The 23,632-nt window shown below is 34.8% G+C and overlaps 2 long non-coding RNA genes across 2 annotated transcripts; both read right to left on the bottom strand.

The window, feature by feature from the left end:
- Positions 1-5,084, bottom strand: LOC146468445 (uncharacterized). The gene is made up of 2 exons (XR_014867462.1): positions 1,974-5,084; positions 1-353 (listed from the first exon to the last, which is right to left on the bottom strand). It is a non-coding gene; the product is annotated as an uncharacterized LOC146468445 (long non-coding RNA).
- A 1,985-nt stretch (positions 5,085-7,069) lies between these two features.
- On the bottom strand, positions 7,070-23,618 carry LOC146468444 (uncharacterized). Its single transcript, XR_014867463.1, has 2 exons — positions 23,499-23,618; positions 7,070-15,516 (listed from the first exon to the last, which is right to left on the bottom strand). It is a non-coding gene; the product is annotated as an uncharacterized LOC146468444 (long non-coding RNA).
- Between the last annotated feature and the right edge of the window lie 14 nt (positions 23,619-23,632).

Below are 23,632 nucleotides of genomic sequence, written 5' to 3'. Positions count from 1 at the left end.
CTATACCGAAAGCACTTGCTAATTTTTGCTTTCTCCACATAGTTTTAAACCGCACAAAAATAATTTTGTATGAGAAGGCATCACCCATAGGAAACCTGAGTATCTCGAGATGCGCAGAATGTATGTACAGTAACAATAGTAGGCACCGTCCTTAATACTGTACACTGTGGGGTTTGGACTATTTTTTATCATGATACTATACACTCTGATTTTTGGCCTGATTTTCATAATACAGCTGTTATATTACATACTCGAATTTTAGGCCTAATTTTTCTCCTAATTCTATATACTGACCAGTGTTCCTCCTGGTTAACCTAATACTGTACACTCTATGTTTTGGCATAATATTCATCCTTACATTGTGCAGTTCCAGAAAATATCCATACGGAAGTTCTGAGGGGGAGGGGGCTAATAGACGGAAATTTCTGAGGGGTTGGGAGGTGTTCCTTTGACGAATTTCTCCAGAGGGCAAGGAAATTCACAAAAAAATCTCGTGAGCGAGGCACAAAGTTGGCTGACAAGAATTTTCAGTCACCACTGAGGAAAAATAATTATAATCCAGCACAGAAGCAGTGCAAACGATGAATTATTCTGGTAGAAGTGTTGTCTGGTTAATCCTTCTGATAAGCGAAAGTAACGTGTGACAGGTATTTTTCTTTGAAGTTTGACTTTGCGGCGCGATCAGTCAGCCCCATATCATGCCGTGCATGGCTGTGACTTCATAATCATTTGAAGTTCAAGTTTTGAAAATAAACAAAAGCCATCTTTACTCGTATTGTAGCATCAAATGAGGAGATAAAAAGGTTTCTGAACAAAGCAACTATTCTGATCAGCATGGCCTTTTTGTAGTTCCACAGTTTGCGGTTGAAATCTATTTCTGACACGACGAAATGTACAACGGGCATGCAGCGCTGTCGTGTTCGATAAATTTATTTCCCATGGAAAATTATTTTACCGCGGCCACAAAACGTGTAATTTCTTCAATGCAATCTTTCACAAAAAAGATTTCTGGAAGAAAGGGAAAAGATTCTGCAGAGATATTTCCATCCAGTGAATATTAATGAACATTGCAGTTGAAATTTGATCTGGCACTGAACGCAAAACTTTCCCGATGTATGCAAATTTTGCTCAAGATTCAATTCAGTTGGACGTGAAACAGTGGCGTTTATTTGATAAAAACCTGACATTAAATGTGGAAAACACAAACTTCTTTTCTTTCTCGAATTCATTTCATTCACGAACTCGGTACAGAGTGACAGAACTATTAAGTGCCGAGACGTGAATCCACGGACTAATTAATTTTGAAGTTTTGAAAGGGGAACCTTTTGAAACTGTTCACAAAGGCGGCTTTCAATTGTTGTGCATGCAGCCAATTTTCGACTGGGTTAACAAAGTTCTTCAAATTCTACTTGATAAATTAAAATCCAGCATCGTATATTCAATGTGCAACTTATATTCATAGCAGTTTCTTTGCCGTTAAATAGCAAACATTTTTCTGCGGAGGTCATTACGAAAATGGAATTTGCAAAGGCCATTGTTTTTAGGTGGAAAAGAAAAGTTGTAACGTGATAAAGATATTTTCTTAAGCGCTCGACAAAGTTATAAACGTAAACTATGCAACAACAAAGAATTAAGCTGTTTTATTGATGTAAAAAATAGACCATTTTAGAGTTTTTTCCTATTTTTTTCCGCATACAGTTTTAGCAAAAGGATAAACAGGTAAAATAGCAAAGTGTTGTAAATAGCAGAACTAGAGTAGGCAAAGTTGCTTCAATAATATAGAATTGATCGTAATTTATCGTAATAGATTTTGAACTTCCGAGGGGATTAGGTAGAAGGGTTTTAAAAACCGGGAAATTCTGGAGGGGTTGGGGGAGGGGCATCGTCATAAACCCTCTGGAACGGAAATTCCGAGGTGGTGAGGGATTAAAATAAAAAAATCTTTCATGGGGGGTATGGATATTTTCTGGAACTGCGCATTATACACTGCATCCTCTAATCTTTGGTCTAACTTTAATCCTAATTAAATACGTTGGTTTTTGGTCTAATTTTTATCCTAACATGATACACTCTGGTTTTGGCCTAATTTTCATTCTAATACTAAAAAACCTTGTTTTTGGCCTAATTTCCATCCTAATACTAGATTTTTTGGGCTAATTGTCATCTTAATACTGTACACTATGGGTTTTGGTTTCATTTCATCCTAATACTATACATTATGGCTCTTGGACTAATTTTCATCCTAATACTGTACACTATGGGTTTTGGTTGCATTTCATCCTAATACTATACATTATGGCTCTTGGACTAACTTTCATCCTAATACTGTACACTTTGAGTTTTGACCTAATTTTCACCCTAATACTTAACACTCTACTTTTTGGTCTAATTTCCATCCTAATACTAGTTTTTTGGGCTAATCGTCATCCTAATACTGTACACTATGCGTTTTGGTTTCATTTCATTCTAATACTATACACTATGGCTCTTGGACTAATTCTCATCCTAATACTGTACACTTTTGAGTTTTGACCTAATTTTCACCCTAATACTATACTCTCTAGTTTTTCGCCTAATTTTCATCTCGATACCATACTATAGTTTTCGGCCTAATTTTCATCTTAATACTTTTCACTTTGGTTTTTGGTCCAATTTTCATTCTAATACTATAAAGTTTGTTTTTTGGACTAATTTTTACCTTAATACTATACACGCTCTGGTTTTTTTTGCCTAATTTTCATCCTAATTCTTTACACTCTTGTTTTCAGACTTATTTCCATCCTAATGCTATAAACGCTAGTTTTCAGCCTAATTTTGATCGTAATACTGTAAACTCTGTTTTTTGCCTAATTTTCCCCCTGGCTAATACTAAAAACTCTGGTTTTGGGTCTAAATTCCATCCCAATACTATACACACTAGCTTTTGGGCTAATTGTCATCCTAATACTAATAAATATCACTATGGTTGCTCGACTAACTTTCACTCTAAAACTATACACTCGGAATTTTGGCCTAAAATTTTTCATTCTCATACTGTACACTATGGTTTTTGGTCTTATTTTCATCCCAATACTTTTTACACTCTTGATTTGTGACCTAATTTTCATGCCAATACTACACACTCATGGTTTTTGGCCTAATTTTCATCCTAATACTATGGACTATCGATTTTGGCGTAATTTTCATCCTAGTACTACAGACTATAAATTTTGGTCTAATTTCTATAGCATTAGGGTGAAAAGTAGGCCAAAATCCATAGTCTATAGTGTTATGATGAAAATTAAGCCAAAATCCATAGTCTATAATAGTATTAGGATGATAGTTAGGCCAAAATCCATAGTCTTTAGTGTTAGGATGAAAATAAAACCAAAATCCATAGTCTATAGTATTAGGATGAAAGTTAGACCAAAATCCATAGTCAATAGCATTACGATGAAAATTGGGCCAAAGTCTATAGTCTATAGTGTTAGGATGAAAATTAAGCCAAAATCCATAGTCTATAGTATTAATAATGGTAATTGAACTGAGTGGAGTGCAATTTGGTCTGAAATCATACGCGTGATTTCAAAATCGAATGAGCGCGCAGTGCGAGTTTGATTTGAAATCACAAGTATGATTTCAGACCAAAATTGCACGACAAAGTTCAATTACCACTTTATTACATCTATTTTGAAATCACAGTATCATTGTCAATATTAATATTCTATTTTTGTCACTTCATTTCCATTTTGATGGGCTAAGGAAAGGATGCGATTTAGAGCAAAATATGGTGCAATTTGGGAATAAATCGCACGGTTGAGAGCCAATCAGATTGCAGGGATCACCAGTGATTTCAAAATGGGTGTAATAAAGATGAAAATTAGGCCAAAATCCATAGTCTATAGCATTAGGATGAAAAGTAGGCCAAAATCCATAAACTATAGTATTAAGATGAAAATTAGGCCAAAATCTATAGTCTATAGCATTGCAATGGAAATTAGACCAAAATTCATAGTCTATAGTGTTACGATGAAAATTTGGCCAAAATCCATAGTCTATAGTACAAGGATGACAATAAGGCCATAATCCATAGTCTTGTGTGTAGTCTTAGGATGAAAATTGGTCCAAAAACCAGTGAAAATAAGCCTAAGAAACTGAGTGTATAGTATTAGGATGGAAATTTGGCAGAAAAACGGAGTGTACAGTAATAGGATGAAAGTTAGTGTAAGAACCATAGCATATAGTAGTAGGATGACAATTAGCCCGAGAACTACTGTGATATAGTATTATGATGAAAACTAGGCCGAAAACTAGAGTGTTTAGTAGTTGGTTAGACATTAGGCTGAAAACTAGAGTGTACAGTATTAGGATGAAGATAAGGCCAAACAACAGTGTAAAGTATCAGGATTAAAAATTCTGATTGTTGCCCTAACTTCCATCCTAATACTATACACTGGTTTTTGGTCTAATTTTTTATCCTAATACTATACCCTCTTGTTTTAAGTGTTTCATCCTGATGCTATACACTATCCTAATAGTTTTTGAACTATTTTTTATCCTAATACTATTCCTTCTGCTTTTTGGCCCAATTTTCATTTTAATACTACAGACTCGACTTTTTGGCCTAATTTTTATCCAAAATCTATACACTGATTTTTTACTAATGTTACATCTTCATATTATACACTGTAATTTTTGGAGTATTTTTTATCTAGAATGTTTTGTTAGTAATAGACCTTTATCACTCGACAGCCAAGTTGAGTCTAAAAAATTTTGTTTTTGTGCGGCAATCCTCAGCCAGACCTGAATTTAGTGTTAGGCTTGCCATGCAGAAACAAACCTTTTTATTCTCCTTAGACTCAACATGGCGGCTGTGTGCTAAAGGTCTATTGAATGGCTAAGAACAAGTGTAATGTCGAATTTTGTCTGAAGAAAATTGTTATGAATTTTGCTCTCAATTAAAATTGCATTGCTTTTTTGTCTTTGGGTCAGGTCTTAAATAAATGTGAAAATATATAAAAAAAAGTCAAATTAAAGAGTTAAAAAAATTAAGAAAATGTACCATACATCAAGATTAGTTGTGCATGCTGACATCATGTAATAAATGATGCATACCTGACGTCAACGTCATCAATTATACGTGCATGACGTCATAATCAATTTACATGCATTAATATTCATTGGCGTTAGACTCGGATTCAGATTCAAAATTGATTCCAATACTGAAACCGAATCTGATTCTAAGTATGCATACCTGTAAGCATCCTCAGAATCAGATTCGGTTTCAGTATCGGAATCAATTTTAAACCCGATTTTGAATCTGAATCTAACGCCAATGAATACATGCAAATTGATTATGACGTCATGCACGTATAATTAATGACGTTGACGTCAAGTATGCATAATTTATTACATGATGTCAGCATACATAACTAATCTTGATGAGATTTGCATATATTTTGTTGTTGATTTATTCCAGAACCAAAATCAGTCCAGCACTGTTGGTAATTTTTTTATTGACTTTTTCCTTTTTACATACTATCTTCACTTTTTTCTGACAATACAGAATATTAGCTTTTTTGTCTCATTAACAATAAAATAGCAAGGCTGATTTCACGATCGGGGAAGTATATTTTCCAATTTTTCGAAAGGCACGGCCTTCAGGGTATGTTTGAGACTGACCCTGTGGCAAGATACGTTACAATTTTTAACCGTTACAATAGATGTCTGAAAAAAGGCTTAAGTTACATAAACAAAAACGTTACAATTTGAAATTTGAAAATACAACTGGTAAATAGGTATAAGCAAATAAGCTAACGTTTCAACGTGGTAGATGAAAACAAAATACGTAACAATAACTTAGGAAGATGGAAAACGGGAAAAATGTTCATGTCTCATCTCTCCTATTAAGATCTAAGGGTTCAATAGTTTGACCTCTGTCGATGAGGTGTGCCTCTAGCTTTGCGTACACTGTCACGATTCGATTTGATGAGTTCGAGAAATCTAATCGTAACAGTGTATGCAAAGCTAGAGGCATACCTCATCGACAGAGGTCAAACTATTGAACCCTTAGATCTTAATAGGAGAGATGAGACATGAACATTTTTCCCGTTTTTCATCTTCCTAAGTTATTGTTACGTATGCTTTTTTGGTCTACGTTGTAAAGTTAGCTAATTTGATTATACCTATTTACCAGTTGTATTTTCAATTTTCAAATTAAGCCTTTTTCCACATATCTATTGTAACTGTTTAGAATTGTAATGCATCTTGCCACAGGGTCAGTCTCAAACATACCCTAAAGAAGAAAGGCCGTGCCTTTCGAAATATTGGAAAATATACTTACCTGACCGTGAAATCAGCCTTGCTCTTTTTTTAGATTATTTGCTTTACAATTTTTTTGCTGATTAGATCCTCCACTACAGGATCCGGTACTTTCATTTTGTCGCGGTGGTCCTTGCAAACACAGTTTATCACTTGTTTTTAATCAACAATAACGTCACCTACCACCTTCAAAACTGTCAGTTAAAGTTGCATTTTGTGGATGTAAATCAATGAACGAAAAGCCAGTGAGACTTTTGGCATCATTTCAAGGAGACAAAGCCAAAAACAATGATACATTTACTTGCTTAGAAATGGTAAAACTTACCAAAGTTGATTCCAAACAAGTTTAAACTAAAAGAAAAGGTGTATTGTGCTGGATACAAAACATTGAAATTTCAGTGCCCGTGATAATGTGCAAAGTCAGTAAATTATCAGTGAAATACCTTTTCTTTTAGTTTGAACTGGCTCGGAAATCAATTTTAATTAAGTTTTACCTTCTCTTGGCAGGTAAAATTGGCAGTTTCTTGGATCCTTTAAGTTCAACATAATTTAAATGGCTTTTCTTTGAATGATGTTTACCAAAATGCAACTTTTACCGAGTCAAATTAAAGCCACAAGTTACAGTCAATCTATGTCACGCATGACCAGTATGTTTGAAATTTGAACATTTGCATTTGAAAATCGTTGGTGAGATTTCAGATTACCCTAGTTTATTGACGGTACAAAGCTATTAATTTTTCTTCGTATTTCAAAGTATTTCAAAAATAACAATTGTTTTATCCAGTTAATGCATCTTTATCAGAAATCTTTCTCAAGATTCCATTCAAATGCTGGACATTACCAAAAAGGAATTCAAATGTTAATTTCATTCTAGGAAAAACTGGTCATGTGTGACGTAGACTGACTGTAAATTCAACCAATATCTTACGGTGGATTCTGCTTCGAGAAGTTTTGACATTTTTAATTTCCCAGTGACTATCATTTCAGCAAGCTGGCCAGTTAAAAGACAACAGATAATTGGAAATTTCAATCCCTGGGCATCACTGACCCATACTGCTTCTTAGATTGCTTTTCGTTTTTTTTTTCTGTTAATATGCACTATTTTTGGGGAAAAAATGGAAATCTTGCCCAGTCATGTCCTTTTACTTGAAATGAACTGCAAAAAATAAAGCTCTTGGGGCAACGTTTCTTACAAGTGTACATAACAATTTTTTGTTTGCTTGATCAAATGTTGATGTTGTTCTTGTATGAAATTGGAAAATATTTGTTATCAATTTTTCTTCCCTGCATTTGAGATCTATAAAAGCGTCAAATTTCACTTCCGGTTTGGGTGCAATACCACGCCAAATGGGAGACTGGCTGTCATGTACCCAACCGGAAGTATTTGACAGTATTATACTCCTCAAGTGTGGGAAAAAATTTATAGCAAATTATTTGTTTTCATTTTCCACACAAGAACAACATGGAGATTTGATCAAGCAAAAAAAATTCTGTCATTTTCACTAATGCCAAAATAACAAAAAGCGATCTTAAAAGTAATATAGGTCAATTACATCCAGAGCCCTTCAATTGCAAAATCACAATGAAAGCCACCAGGAAGTTAAAAGGTGTCCAAAATTCCTACGACAGCAACATGACATGAACAACAGTAAAAATATTGAAGGGCTGAGTGCAAAAAGAGCCTGTATGGAATATTAAACTAATTTTACAAGTTTCACACTTTTTTGGCCTGAATTCAGCTGTCTTTTCTTGTTGCTTAGACCAACACATCTGCGTTATACAGCCAATGATACAATTCAGTGACATGATCAGAGATGGTTGCATTGTATAGCCACAAATTGGGAACAATTTCCTTAAAGTTTTAAATGTCATATTTCATTTTCTTGTTTTGCTGAAGACGGCATAGAAATTTACCAAAATTCATAACGCACATGCAGAGCTATGTTTTGCTAGTAAATCTTTTTTTTTTTTTGTGAAGTCGCCATCATCGTAGATCTTAAGGTCCCTACAACTGTCCAGTGACCTTGTGACCCATTTTAATGACAAAAAGCAACTACTTCATGCAAAATACTCCAAATGTTGCTGAAATGGAGTGATTGTTTGATAATCATTTACTTTTCTCGCTGCAAAAAAACCCAAATGAGAACTGGAATGATTTCATGTGAAAAATACTAAATATATTTTATCAGCAACTTCATTACCTGACAATTTGTTAAAATGCATATGTAACAAAATACTTGAAATTCTAAAATCCTGGTATTTGGATAGAATATTGGTTTCTTTTGTGCTTAACACATGCTAAGTTTGCTTGTGATTCCATTTGCTTGCTGCAAAAACATAATCCTGGTCGTTGTTTTTTTACCTTATAGAAGCAATTCTGCTAGAACCGTAGCAAATTTTCTTTTCTTAAATGAACACGAAGAGCCAATAAAGGCAAATCTAACCATTGCAAAGTCTCTAAATTTTGATGAAATATCCCTACATCCAAACACACGACAGCAATGCAAATATTGGCAATCAATGACTCATATCAAAATTATCAGCTCATTTTTAGGTCGTGATGTCACTGGACAGTGACTGATGCAGATGTGTCCCACTGACATATTTAACCAGAGGAGACAGTGAAGATTTAGACTACACACCTTTATGGAGTAAAAATGCTATGAACCATTTGTGACCCGACTTGCAAAACAGTGGTTAAAAGGTGACTCAAGAAGACGGTGTTTTAACATGTTTAAGCAAAAGCATTTAAACATGTGGAAACATTTTCTTATGGTGTTTAAACATGTTTTCAACGTGATTACACACCCAGCTCAAAATGTGCTGTGTTTAATTCGGGAAATTATTATGGTATTCATTGCAAATTTGAATTCTAGTTGATTATTATGCAAAGACATTAATTAAGGGGTGTTGTTACAGATTGTTACAAACAAAATTAGACAGTTAGAGAACTTCTTTCGCACAATGCAAACCTGGCTGTATCTGAGAAATAGAATATGTATTCACATTCAAAACTCGCTAGCTATGGTTGATGCTTCGAGTTCACCCTCAAGCCCAGGCGTCGAGGTGGTTAGTTTTCATTCTAACAGCAACAAGAAACATTTTAAAGCGCTACAACTTACAATTTGCACATCTTGAACAAATAGCAGAGAAATTCAGTCACAAACCCAGTCATATATTTTTGCAACTCTTTTGGCAACTGAGAGATTCCATTTGTTACAAGCCGAGATCACAATGTCCGCTTGAGATTGGCAAATCAGTATTCATTTTTTTATTGCGTTAATAGTAGTAATAGAACTGTGCTATTTGATCTTTTTTGCCAGCATCTGAATTCCCGCATCAATCAATCATATTTATCGTGTGGTTCCAGAAAATATCCATACCCCCACCATGGATTGAGTTCTGAGTTGAATTTGAACACACAATTGCAAGAAGGTTGTGTTCCAACATTAAACGTGTTTTCTACGTGTTTGAATTTGTTTAAACATTATTAAAACAGAGTTTAAACGTTATTCAAACCTGTTTAAACGGTGTTTAAACTTGTTTTCATTTAAAATGCTAAAAGAAGCATTTTCCTTTTTGTCACCTTAAACCACCTTGTTGCAAATTAGGTCACACTTAGTTTTGAGGCTCTTAGCAATGAACTTCAATTCCTTGATTGTTTTGGCCAAATAAGACCATGTTAAGATGCTAGCTACCACAGATTCATCTTTTAGGCATCAAAACTAAAATAATCATAATGATTTGTAGATAGCATTTTCCACGCACAAAGAAACTTGAAAACTAGGAGTGAGGATCTCTAAGCACTCAGCCCTTCAGTTGCAAAGCTGAATAGAAAAGTACAGTAACAACTTAAAAAAAAAATTAAAAAATTGCGGAGCTTTTGCATACTGAAAGTTAACTGGTCTTGATATCACTAGGTTGTTGATTAAATTTCAAAATTAAATGGACGTAATTCTCGGTTAGGCTTAACCCTGTTTCCAACAATTTCGGCCAGTGGTTCTAGAATTTCTTTCTAGCATGTCAAATTAGCAGCCGTTGTTTTGTTAACACAAAATAACACAAAAAGTGTATGCAAAAACCCAGCAATTTCAAACAATAATTGTTTAAGATTATTATGAATAGTCAAGGAAATTAAGGGTGTTGTTCTATTGTGTGACTGAAACAATTTTCCTCAGTCCACTAGACTGCTGTATTTACAAGTTGCAAACCTTTAAATTTAGCTGCTCAGTGTATATACAGGTGCAACTCATGATGACCAAGAAAGAAAGTTAACTCCAACTCTCCTAGATCTACACGTAAGATTGAAAGTTTTTCGCTTACAATAGCACAATTTGCAGTTGGTGTGACATTTTTAAATCTTAGATTAAATTGGAAAACGAGCTGATAAATGGATTTGCCATGATTGTTACTGTATCAGCCACCCCACTGGACCATGGTACACATGTGCCGCTCTAGTACTCGCTGTTTTTCCAAAACCCCCAGTAAATCCCACATTTTTTGGAAAGCTTAATAATTCTAGTATATGGCTAATTCCCTGAAAGGTGCTCAGATTTGAATGTCTTTGAGAAATAAGCATTTTTTCCTAGAATACTGTCTTTGTAAATCAAGTTCCATGCCTACCAAATAAGAGCACAAGAAGACAACTAACATGGTGTTCGGTTGCTCGCACAATTGCCTCAAAAACGCGGGTAAAGTTGCAAATATGAAAATTCGCCCTGTCTGTGAAAAATCGGCTATTACGTCTAAACAAGGGGCAACATCCTAATTCAAAAACACAGTTTTGCATTTTATCTATCTCACATCATTTCAGCCAATTCGACGTAGCAGTTGCTCACTTGGAGCACAAAATATACGTGTAACTCGCCAGAAGTTTTTCTTTCAAACAAAATAATGCAAAAAACATTACTCAGTTTAGCGACACCCAGGCGTGAAGCCCATTTCCCTCAGGAAGAGATCAAGTTTCCTTAACAATGGTACCATGACAGGTAAGATGAAACAGATAAATTTTCGCGGCAGTGTTCCTTTGAAGAAGACCGCTTTAGTGACATGGTGATGACAGCTCTTGTCAGCGGTACATTAATTAAAATTAACGTGAAAAATCTTTAGCTCTTCATAACTTTGTGCAAAAATAAAATAATTATTTTGCTAGAGTTTTTTTGAAAAACAAAGCTTCAAAAAAGACCTATCTGACTATGTAAAAATCTCAAATTTGGCAAAATGGACAATTTTCCCCTTAAATTTACGGAAAATGTAAGGTTTCATAGAGATCTGCAAAAGACTTAAAATACAGAACTTTGAAGTTTACAATTTTTACAAAGAATGTAGGACAGGCAGGCTTCCAATTACAATTTTTCCAATTACAAAATTTCCTCAAGTATATATTAGATCTCTGAAAAGTTTTATGTTTTTGGTATACAAATTTGGTATAGCCAATTCATTTCTGAACTCGTTTCTTGAACTTAGTCTTACATTTTAAATGTCATGCTGACAGTGCATTGAGCTACTACAATATTTTTGGCATCCACATTGTGTTTAATGCACATATAAAATAATAGTGTCTTTAACTGCACCTTTCAATAATGATAAACTAAGCAGTTAACAACAATGTTTGCATCAAACAAATACAGCAGGTAGGATGGAATATTTGGAAGACTAATTTTACTCTACAGTGGCCCAATTGTACTTAACAGACAAGATAATTAAACGAGTTTGTTTGTTTATGCCCGACAGTTAGTCAGATAAAAAGTGATGTTTCAGCATTACTGTCTTCTGCAGCTGATGCTAGTTTCTATTCCCCCCCCCCCCCCCCGCCCAAAAAAAGAAGTAATGCTAAAACACCATTTTTCATCTGACCAACTATGGTGCTTAAACAAACTTCTCTAATTAACTAATGACTATGTGCTATGCAGATTAAATATTGAACTTCATAGACAACCACACAGTTTGGAGTCACAAGACCTTTAATTTGTTTCTATAATGTGTGGTTCCAGAAAAAATCCATACCCCACCATGGCCCAGCAAATTCCAGAGGAGGGATGAATGGTTGGATTAGTTTCCAGAGGGTCAACTTCACATTCATGTCGAACATATAGCTGTACAAAAATGCAACTTACCAACTTTGTAGATCTTTATTGAAGACGTTACTTTGTTTAACTATTTCAAAGAAACCCTTGTTATTAAAAAATATTCCTCTCTTCTTCAACAAGCCTCTGTAAGCAAAGTAGCCCAAATTGATACACAAAATCTATTTATTGAAGAAAATTTATGGTCTGCCAATAAGGTTGAAGCATTGTGTTTTGCGACTCAATAATTATTCTAAAATTGTTGTTTGTGAAACTTTCTTGTATAGAAAAATATTGTTCACCGGAAAAAATAATATTGATTTTCCTTCATTCTTGAAAAAAATTTTTTTGATAGCTAAGTGAAAGCCCCAAATTTACATAAAACATTAAATTATCTGTTTGTTATGTTTGCACACTGTGTAAAGCTACAAGCAAAGGTCAGTTAAAAATGGTTTGTCAGCACTCACCTGTGTTCAAACTTATTTTGTCCAAAGTATTCCAACTCAAAGTCTAAAACTATTGACTTAATTCCAATGCCAAACTTCAATAAAATAGAGCCAATTCCACATTCTTTTTAATGCTTTATTGATTTCATAAAAAAATTTGCACAAGAACATGAACATGCTAATTTCGTTTGGTGGCTCCATTTTTGTCTGCTGTTTGAAGGTACGATCAAAGGTCAATAAATTTGTCTCTTTGTACTGCTAATGCTTACTTTGTCAAAACTATCCCGACTCAAAATGAAGACTATTGACTTAAATAACTAAACTGAATGATTACAATTAAGTAGTACAATTAAGTCGAGCTAAAGCGACAATCCTTTTGATCTCCTAAAAAATTGCATAGGAACATAAACATGTAAATTAAAACACATTTTTGTTTTGCCGGAATTGTTCCTGAGCTTCCCTGTAATTTTGATTTAAAATCTTCAGTGAACCTAATGGTTAAGTTTGAGGTCAATGACCACAGGTAAATAAGATACACAATTATTTCAAGAGTATTACGAGTATTCACATAACTTCTTGGCAAACTCTAGATCTCCCTGTGAAATTGAAAGGGTGCACAAGCTCTTTGATAAAGCAGATTTTCTCCTCATGTAGGTAGTTCTTGAAATCTCTCAAATATTCACAGACAACTGATTTTTGGGGCATTCTTTCGAAAGTTAACTTTTCCAGAGGGGTGTGGGGGTGTATTTTATACTTGAGGAATTTCTGAAGCGGTGGGGGATTTTAAAAATACCTAGAAATTGGAAAATCCCAGGGGGACGGGGGTCCAATGTAGAATTCCCTCAGTGGTGGGGGTATGGATATTTTCTGGAACCACACAATATATACATGTATTAGGGCACGTTTTCTCCCTAACAGTACATGCGAATTCTCTGCATTTCTCTGTATACTTAGGCTACTCATGATTTTGTTCTGTTTAAGGCTACACTGTACCATATACCTTTAGAAGTGTCTTGCATCCAAGCAATGTAACGCATCTGGTTTAAGCTGCAGATACATACCTAAACCCCTATATCAAATTAAAGCTTATAGCACTGGCTATCAAACTATACCAAGCATTCTGAAATAAAATGAATTGTTGAATTTTTTATGACCTCTAAATGCTAGCATCCGTATCACCTTTTGAAAGCCACAAGTCAAAGCAAATTTTGTTTTTCACTTATTTAATTTACTCCTCAGTTTATGAACCCAAAGCGCTAAAAAAAGTGTCACTCTGCATTTTGCCACGTTCAATTGCAGTGAAAAACTACAGAACATTTTGAAATAGGATTAAAAAAATATGGAGTGATCGTACAATAATCACTCGGAGAAAAAATATTTCAAAAGAAAAAATTCACAGACACGGTATTGTTGTTTATATATTTTGAACTAGCTATTGTCCAAATTTGAAGGCAAACGAACAAATTCCCTTTGAGTTTTAGCTCTTTAAAGTGTCCCCTTCAAGTGAAAAGTTGATTTGAGAAAACAGCGCCAAAAGTTCAACAATTCATTTTATTTCAAAGTTCTTGGTATAGTTTGATAGCCAGCTGTATAAGCTTTAATTTGATTTAGTGGTTTAGGTATCTACAGTTTAAACTGGAAGCGCTACATTGCTTGGGTGTGAGACACCTGTAAAGGTATACTGACAGTAACCTTAATTTGACAAGATTTTGCTGAAGCAGTGACCACTTTGTTAAAAACATGTCTTTTACCGTAATTTAAATCCAAAATGACCAGTGAATATAGGAAAAGTTTTTGGAATTGGATTGCACAGAGGAAACTAACTGGCATAGTTTGTTACTTTTTTGGTCGTCAGCGCATACTTTATTGCCGAAGAGAAACCGGAACCAAATACATTCGGAAAAATGGAAAAAACACATTGGATACAAGTCTGATAAACCGCTTGTATTTAGGCCAAAATCTGAAAACCAAGTGTTAAAGAAAGGAAAATTGAAACAGACACCAAAACTGAGAAACCTTAAAAAATGGCCAGAACCAAAAAACCGAAAATCCCGATGCCCCCTCAATAACAAAATAATTATTGTCAACCCACTCTTAAAAAATGGTCATTCATGTTTAGAGAATGAACACTTCATCCATTTTGACTATGATATCAGTACACAAAGAGAATTTTCCAATGGTTTCAATTAAATTCTTAATGTGATCAGTGTTTTGCATCATGTAATGGTGTAGAGAAATAAACACTTCATGGATATGTACAAATGGGCCACTGCACACTAATTAAAATCCAATAGTGAATATAAATATATGAAACATATATACAGTGTATGTATATTTCAACTGTGGGTGAAACATTAAATCAAAGAAAGACTGTTGCAGTTATTTACACAACTTAAGCAGCTGCGAAAAGAAAGCACTAGGCTTAAGTTGCATAAACATCTGCAAGGATCTTCCTTCTATTATTCTATTCTTTCACCTACAGTTCAAATATATGTACTGTTTAAGCCTGAATTTTCCAGGTTTTCTTTTTGCACCTGCTTAAGTGGAGTAAATACCTGTGAGGGTCTTCTTCTATTTAAAATTTAAGAACATTACATTACTTCAGTATGACACACATGTACTCCTGATCATCTTCATTCCACTGACATGAGGTACTCTCAGCAGCCCATCATTGTTCTTGTAGTTTGTAAGCATGTTGATCTTGCCTGTATCAATAATGAACAAAAATTGTTACCAAGTTAATAACACCACAGATCTAAGGGTATTAATTTGCTTTTGTTGATTGGCAAAGATTAATGTTTACTACCCTAAGTTAGAATGATGTAATTAATCAGTAAGTGACACAAGCATAATCAGAAAAAAAAATCTGGGTTCTCCTATCAGGAGTCGAACCTAAGACCTTCGAATTACTAGTTCGGATGCTCTGCCACTGAGATACAGGAGACTTGTGGGAGCTAAGGCTATTCAACGAGGTTCATGGGTCAAACATCCTGCATACTGCTAGGATTGAACTGTTATGTGTGGCATATGCGCAATGAAATAAATGTGATGGTGATGGATATTTGTCCCATGAACCTAGTTTAATGGCCTTAGCTCCCCAAGTACATGGTAAAAAAGTACAGGTTTGAGCATGACTTTGTACGGAAATACTATTCTACCACTGTATACTAATTCACTGATTCTTCGTATTCCTAACAGTTTTTCAGAAATTTTTGAAAAACTTGCTGTGCATGGGTCAATAAATTTGCTTCAAAATTGACTGGCAGTTCCTTCGTATCACTAGCATATTGCTCACCTCAAAGCAAAAATTTACATGTTTGCTTCTTAACATACAATATAGGCTTTTAAAATTAAACATGTAAACATAGGATTATCTGAATAAAATTTTCATTTAGGAAAGCTTTTTGTCTTTTTTTTTTTTGTGTGTTTTATTAAACGTGATAACTATGTAACCTTACATAAACTAACACATCCTCGTGACTGGATCAAATTCACCCATGTGACAAGAGAATCAAATTTTACTGAAATTTTACTTTGAAGTTGTTGTTTATTGTGAAATTTTTAATTCCCAAGAACAGTGCAGCTACGAGATAAGCGAACCAAAATATACGAGTTAAACACTTATAATATGAGTATTCGTATATACATATACTAGTATTGACAAATGCGCATACGTGTATATATACTTAAATATGCATACGTGTCATTAGTATGTATGAGCTAGCCTATTGTTTTTTCTATTGTGGAAAGGTATAAATATTATTGATGATTTCAATGGGCGTCGCAATTCCAGTGAAAACTGGTAATCAAGTTTTCACCGAATGTCTGTCGATCATTTTGTGTTTCTTCCGGCTGTGTTTGTTTGTTGACCGCTGATGAGCGTTCTATCAAGTGTATGAGTATCAAGTATTACCCAAATCTCCTCAAAGAAGTTTAAGAAGTTGCCTAAATGATAAGCCTCATGTTTAAAGGGAGCCACTTGATATTTTTAATGTCATTTCTAAAGCAATAATATTGATAGTCGATTTCTTGAGCTGCTCATGTTGCGACTATTTCCAGTAACATTTTTGCAACTCTGTTTATGCTTACAGCGGCACATTTTTATAAATGTTCGCTTAGAAAGAAATAATGCATAATGTTTGGCGCATCGCACTTGGACAAAACAAAAAATGCATTTAAAAAGAGAGCGTTTGAATTAGCGAATTGTTCAGAACAGAACCAAAGATATAATTTTTTCAGTACTTGCTGTGACTCCACAGAAGAAAAAAATGTTCTGATGCTGGTGTGTGCTAAAAACAAAACTTTTCCTCGCAGAAAAATCAAGTAAATGTGATCTGCTCATCATATGACCCCTTTTAATTACATGAAGCCTCCATCACCTAGTGGATAAGCTTGCACTTCTTGATTTAAACCCATGACGGCCTATCCCTCTGCCGTTGTTTAATTATAGTTGTGTTGTGGCTTAAGATGAATGGGGAGGGGGGGGGGGGAGGGTTCCAACCACCAACTGGCCATCTTACTTCTTTTTTTCTTAAACTTAGATGTTCTTTTTTCTTTTTTTTTTCCGAAGATAATTTTTACCAAGGAATTAGAAATTTTTGACTTTAATTTTTAAATTGGTGCAAAAGATAAAAAAATTGTGCATCAATAAAAAAAATTAAAGAAAAAATAATACTAATTCCTGGTTTAAAAAATCATATCCTTAAAGAAAAAAAAAAAAGAAAAAAGTAAATCTAAGTTTAAGAAAAAAAGAAGTAAAACTGCTGGTTGATGGTATCGAAACCCACCCACCCCACTCGTCTTAAGTCACAAAACTTAAATTAAATGACGGCAGAGAGGCTGTCACAAGTTTAAGTCAAGAAGTGCTACCTGTAGCTTATCTACTAGGCCATGGAGGCTTCGTGTAGAAAACTAAAATTAAATGACCGCAGATACACGACAGTCTAAGTCAAGAATCAACAACCAATAACCATTATTCATCATGAAATGGTCTGCAGTAACTCAATAAAGGTTAAACAAACATCAAATTGACTTCCACTGATAAAGGGCCGAACCCAAAAAGTCTGGACTAACCTTTAATGCTTGTTTTAAGTGCCCCTACATTTGTATAATCAGGAAATTAAGTCTTATTTCTGTCAAAGTTACAGAAAATGACCCAAAACACCAACAAGAAATCATCGGCTTAGATACAGGTGTATCATGCTGTATATCAAGGTGGTTCAAACTTTTAAGTCTCTGCATAAAATGCTAAAGTTCGACCATTCAAATTAAATTTGCCAAGTGATACTTTCCTGCGGTGCAATTTATCATGCTATTGATCGAGTCTGTGCATAAAATGCTACAGTGTGAACATTCAAATCAAAGTTACCGAGCAGTACTTTCCTGTGGTGCTGTTTATTATGCTGTACAAGGTGGTTCTAACTATTGAGTCTCTGCATTTAATCCTTAAGTGTGACCATTCAAATGTAAGCAGTGCTGTTTATTATAGTGTACAAGGTGGTTCTACCTCAAGTCTGTGCATAAAATTGAAACGTGTGACTATTGAAATAAAAGCTACTGAGCAATACTTTCCTGTGGTGTTGTTTATTATGCTGTACAAGGTGGTTCTACTTTTGAGTCTGTGGATGAAATCTCAAGGGTGAGCATTGAAAGCTATAGTGAGCATTTCATGGTTCCTGGAAGTCTTTTTATTTTGCTGAAAATAAAGTGGTTCTACTGAAGCTTGTGTAATCCTAAACTGTGACCAGCAGTCAAATAAAAGTTAAGTATGACTTTCTGTGTCATGTCGCTAATGTTGTTTTGTCTATGGGTGAAATCCTTAAGGTTCAAAAAATGACCCAACGATTTTCCTGAAAAATCACTTTCCTACTCTATTCAATCTTTCACTGAAACTAAATGAATTGGACTGAAAACTGATGAAAAAACTGCTTAATAAATTAACTAAAAATTTGTGCTTCACCATAGACAACTGATGCCCTTCAGTTTTCACTGAACAAACCATTTCAAAACTTTTAAATGCAGACAGAAAACCTACAAAAAATAAAAATAAAATAATCCGACAAGTTCTCCAAGAAACAGGGACTGATTTTAAATATTACAGTTTTTAGTAAAAATTTGTGCCTAAATGAAAAGTTACAAAAATAGCCAGACTCCTTCACCCTAAAATCTTTTTGTCCGTACTGAAAAATTCAAAGTGTAAATGACAAACTAGAACCTCAATAAAAAGAAAAGAGCCAAACTTTGTCAACAAAGTCTAAATGTACTACAAAATGAGGCAATGAAATATATTATATTTGAACTGGAACTATGCACTACAGAGCAAGGAAAGTCACACTAATAAATACATCGTGCACCAGAAACTGATTCAGACAACAGAATACCTCTTATATCAGCCACAAGATAGCAAGGAAACCTTAATATTTTAGTAAATAAATTATTTTCTCTTTCCGGTATTCCCAAAAGCAGCCAAACTATCACTGGACAACAGTAACACAGTCTACATGTAGAATTCTTGGTATTGTGTGGTTCCAGAAAATATCCATACCCCCACCACGGAGGGAATTTCACATAGGACCCCCCCCCACCCCCCCCGGATTTTCCATTTTCAAGGTATTTTCTTAACCCCCCCACCCCTTCGGAAATTCCTCAAATACAGAATACACCCCCACTCCCCTCTGGAAAAGTTTTATTTCAAAAGAACACCTCAAAAATCAGTTTGATGTGAACATTTCAGAAATATCAAGAACTGCCTACACGAGGAGAAAATATGCATTATCGAAGAGCGCGCGCGCTGTTCAATTTCACCGGTAGAGTTTGCCAAAAAGCTCTTGATACTGAAATAATTGTTGTGTTTCATATTTACCTGTGGTCATTGACATCAAACTTTACCATTAGCTTCACTGAAGATTTTAAATCTAAATTGTTGGAATAAGTCCGGCAATGCAAAAATGTGTTTTTCATTTAATTTGCATATGTCATGTTTACGTTCCTATGCAAATTTTAGGAGATCAAAAAGATTATCCCTTTAGTTCTACTTAATTGATAATTTTTCTCCTGGTAATCATTCAGTCTAGTTATTTTAGTCAATAGTTTTCCTATTGAATCGGAATAGCATGGACAAAATAAGCATTAGCATGCATGCAGGGCAGGGAGACAAATAGAGATTTCAGATCGTAACTTGAAACTGCAGACGAAATGGAGCCGCAAAAGGAAATTAGCATGTTCACGTTCTTATGCAAATTTTGTATGGGATCAATAACGCATTAAAAGAATGTTGAATTGGCTCTATTTTGTTGAATTTTGGCATAGAAATTAAGTTAATAGTTTTGGACTTTAAGTTGAAATACTTTGGACAAAATAAGTTTTAACACGGGTCAGTTTTGACTAACCATAATTGACCCCGGGAATTGACCTTTGCTCGTAACTCTACACAGCATACAAAATAACAAACCAATATTATTATTTCAATGTTTTATGTAAAATTGTGGCTTTCACTTTATAGCCCTACAAAATTTTCCGTTTTAAACATTGATACAAATTCAATTGTGGCCAGTAAACAATATTTTCTACGCAAGAAAGTTTCACAAACAACAGTTTTATAATAACTGAGTCACGCAACGCAGACATACATTTCTTGTCTCAGTTGGAGTACTTCGCTTACAAAGGCTTTTCGGAGAAGAGAAACATGTTTTTAATGTAACAAGGGTTTCTTTAAAACAGTTAAACAAAGTAATGTCTTCAAGAAAGATCTACGAAGTTGCAAAGTTGGTAAGTTACAATTTTGAACATTTATGTCTGACATGATCGTGAAGTTGCCCCTCGGGAAACTTATCCAACCATTCACCCCTCCCCCCTTCTGGAATTTCCTGGGCCATTGACCCCCCCACCCCTCTGGAATTTCCAATTCCCTCCGTGGTGGGGGTATGGATATTTTCTGGAACCACACATTCTGTTGTATTCTGTTGTAAACATCCTTACTAATGCTGATTTTAATAATTACTGTTTTTAGTAAAAATTTGTGCCTAAATGAAAAGTTACAAAAATAGCCAGACTCCTTCACCCTAAAATCTTTTTGTCCGTACTGAAACAATTAAAAGTGTAAATGACAAACTAGAACCTCAATAAAAAGAAAAGAGCCAAACTTTGTCAACAAAGTCTAAATGTACTACAAAATGAGGCAATGAAATATATTATATTTGAACTGGAACTATGCACTACAGAGCAAGGAAAGTCACACTAATAAATACATCGTGCACCAGAAACTGATTCAGACAACAGAATACCTCTTATATCAGCCACAAGATAGCAAGGAAACCTTAATATTTTAGTAAATAAATTATTTTCTCTTTCCGGTATTCCCAAAAGCAGCCAAACTATCACTGGACAACAGTAACACAGTCTACATGTAGAATTCTTGGTATTCTTTTGTATTCTGTTGTAAACATCCTTACTAATGCTGATTTTAATAATTACTGTTTTTAGTAAAATTTTGTACCTAAACAAAAAGTTACAAAAATAGCCAGACTCCTTCAGCCTAAAATCTTTTTGTCTCTACTGAAACAATTAAAAGTTTGAATGACAAACTTGATCATTAATAAAAAGAAAAGAGCCAAACTTTGTCAAGAAAGTCTACATGTCCTACAAAATCAGGCAATGAAATAAGTATATTATATTTGAACTGGAACTATGCACTACAGAGCAAGGGAAGTCACATTAACATATACACTGTGCACCAAAAACTTATTCAGACAACAGAATACCTCTTATGTCAGCCACAAGATAGCAAAAAACCTTGATATTTTAGTAAATAAATCATTTCCTTTCTTCAGTGTTCCCACAAGCAGCCAAACTATCACTGGTCAACAGTAACACAGCCTAGAATTCTTGGTGCAAAATTATTTTAATTAAACTAAATGCTGTGACTGCCAAGTGTGATTCACCCTGTTGTTTAATAAATGAGTTGAGAGTAGTAATTAAAACAACTGTTGTTTAGTAAATGAATTGAACCCAGGAGTACCCATAGTCTATCTAGTGTGATTGTCTGGCTGAGAATACTCCTTAAAAATGCTGCTGTTTGGAAAATGGTATCAGCCCAGGTAGCCTGTCTGGTGCAAATTAATGGTTTGAAGCCACAAATATTAATAATCTGTCTGGTGTTATTTTCTTTAAATGGTCTGAGTAATAGTTGTCCTTAAAAAGTGTTGTTTTGTAAATAACATTACCAGTAGTCTTTCTAGTGTGATTGTCTTGGTGAGAGTAGTGCTTAAAAAGGCTGTTGTTTAGTAAATGGTTTTAACGCAGGAGTACCAGTAGTCTCTCTATTGTGATTGTCTTGGTGAGAGTAGTCCTTGAAAAGACTCTTGTTTAGTAAATGGTTCGCACCCAAGAGTATCAGTAGTCTGTCCAGTGTGATTGTCTGTGTGAAAGCAGTCCTTAAAAAGACTGTTGCTTAATGAAGATGGCAGGAGTTTGATTGAGGCATATGGGTCTTGAAAATCCCATGGAAAAATAAGGGACTGTGAACAGTCTAAAATAATAGCATGCATTTGTTTAAATGTAAAAATTGATTTTAAAGTGGTCCTCGGAGTTCAAAATTCCTCTCTGTTGTGCCTTTTCAGAGAGGACTTAATTAAATTACAATAATTATTGATCTTACAAGTGGCCGGCTGACATGCTACAAACAGGCCACACAAACAAAACTGACCTTAGAACACGATTAATTTTAGTCCTTGCTAAGACTGCTAACAGAATAAAAAGACAGTGAAAGAGACCCTAGCACTAAACTACATGTATCTTTGTCTCCCTTTAAACAAGCTACAAGTGCAAGCTGCACTAAGTCTTCAACTGAGACACGAGCAAAGGCATACAGTGTACAACATCTCAATTACTACAAGAAATAGCTAAATGTTCTCCTGCTGTAAAACTGAAGCTACATTTGTGGTAACCTTTCACCACAACATCAATGACTTAAGTCTCCATTGCGAACTAGCCAGAATACTACCGCATGCTAACCAGCTTGAAAAGTACTATTTTGCAATTGGCCAATTAACGTGGTGGAAAAAGTCCTGCACAGACAGCGTTCGTGTTTCAGCTAAGACAGTAATCAAGAGAAATCTTGCAGTAAATAAATTGGCAATTTTTTTTTTGTGTGTTCGAATTTTTGGAAAGATTTCTGCACAGCCCCATACATAACATTATACATGCATCACTGTCGTACTAACCCTCTTACACAAAAACGAGCATGAATAGAGTTTGAGTCGCAAAATGTATATAAAATGTAGGGGGCTGTACGGAAATCTTGCCACATTGTGTATGCTACATGTAGGATTGACGTTTTTTTTTAGCGTTTTTAGAGTTTTCGTACGTTACGGATTATGGGTAAATATACCAGTCGCCATGTTTTTCGGTATGGTGGATCGGATTACATTGAGTTTGTTTGGAATTTGTAAACCTGGCAATTTGAGCAATTATTGACTGAAGCAAATAACTAAATAAAAAAGTAACATGCTATTGCTGCCTGTCCTTCATTGGGTTAAAATGGGTTTTAGTGCAGTTGTTATTCATGTCAATGCAAGAGCGAGTTTCGCGCCATTCGAATCGTTCGCAAACTTTTTTTCTATACCTCTGCCTTTAGGTCTCCCCAAAAAAATAACATACAAATGTTTCTGTGCAAACCAATCGCACTTACCTTATCAAGAACTATCAGCCGGGCCAAACAGCACCAAAAACGCTTCAAAACTCCCGCTACGGAATAAGTCGGTGATACAACCATCGAGAGACCACGCCGCGCGGTTAACACTGGGTACCAGAGTCAATTTGAGC

This window comes from Pavona decussata, unplaced genomic scaffold (assembly GCF_977016875.1).
Source record: "Pavona decussata unplaced genomic scaffold, jaPavDecu1.1 SCAFFOLD_130, whole genome shotgun sequence".
Classification (NCBI taxonomy): domain Eukaryota; kingdom Metazoa; phylum Cnidaria; class Anthozoa; order Scleractinia; family Agariciidae; genus Pavona; species Pavona decussata.
Note: the sequence above shows the minus strand (reverse complement) of the source record. Positions and strands in the feature narration are given on the sequence as shown.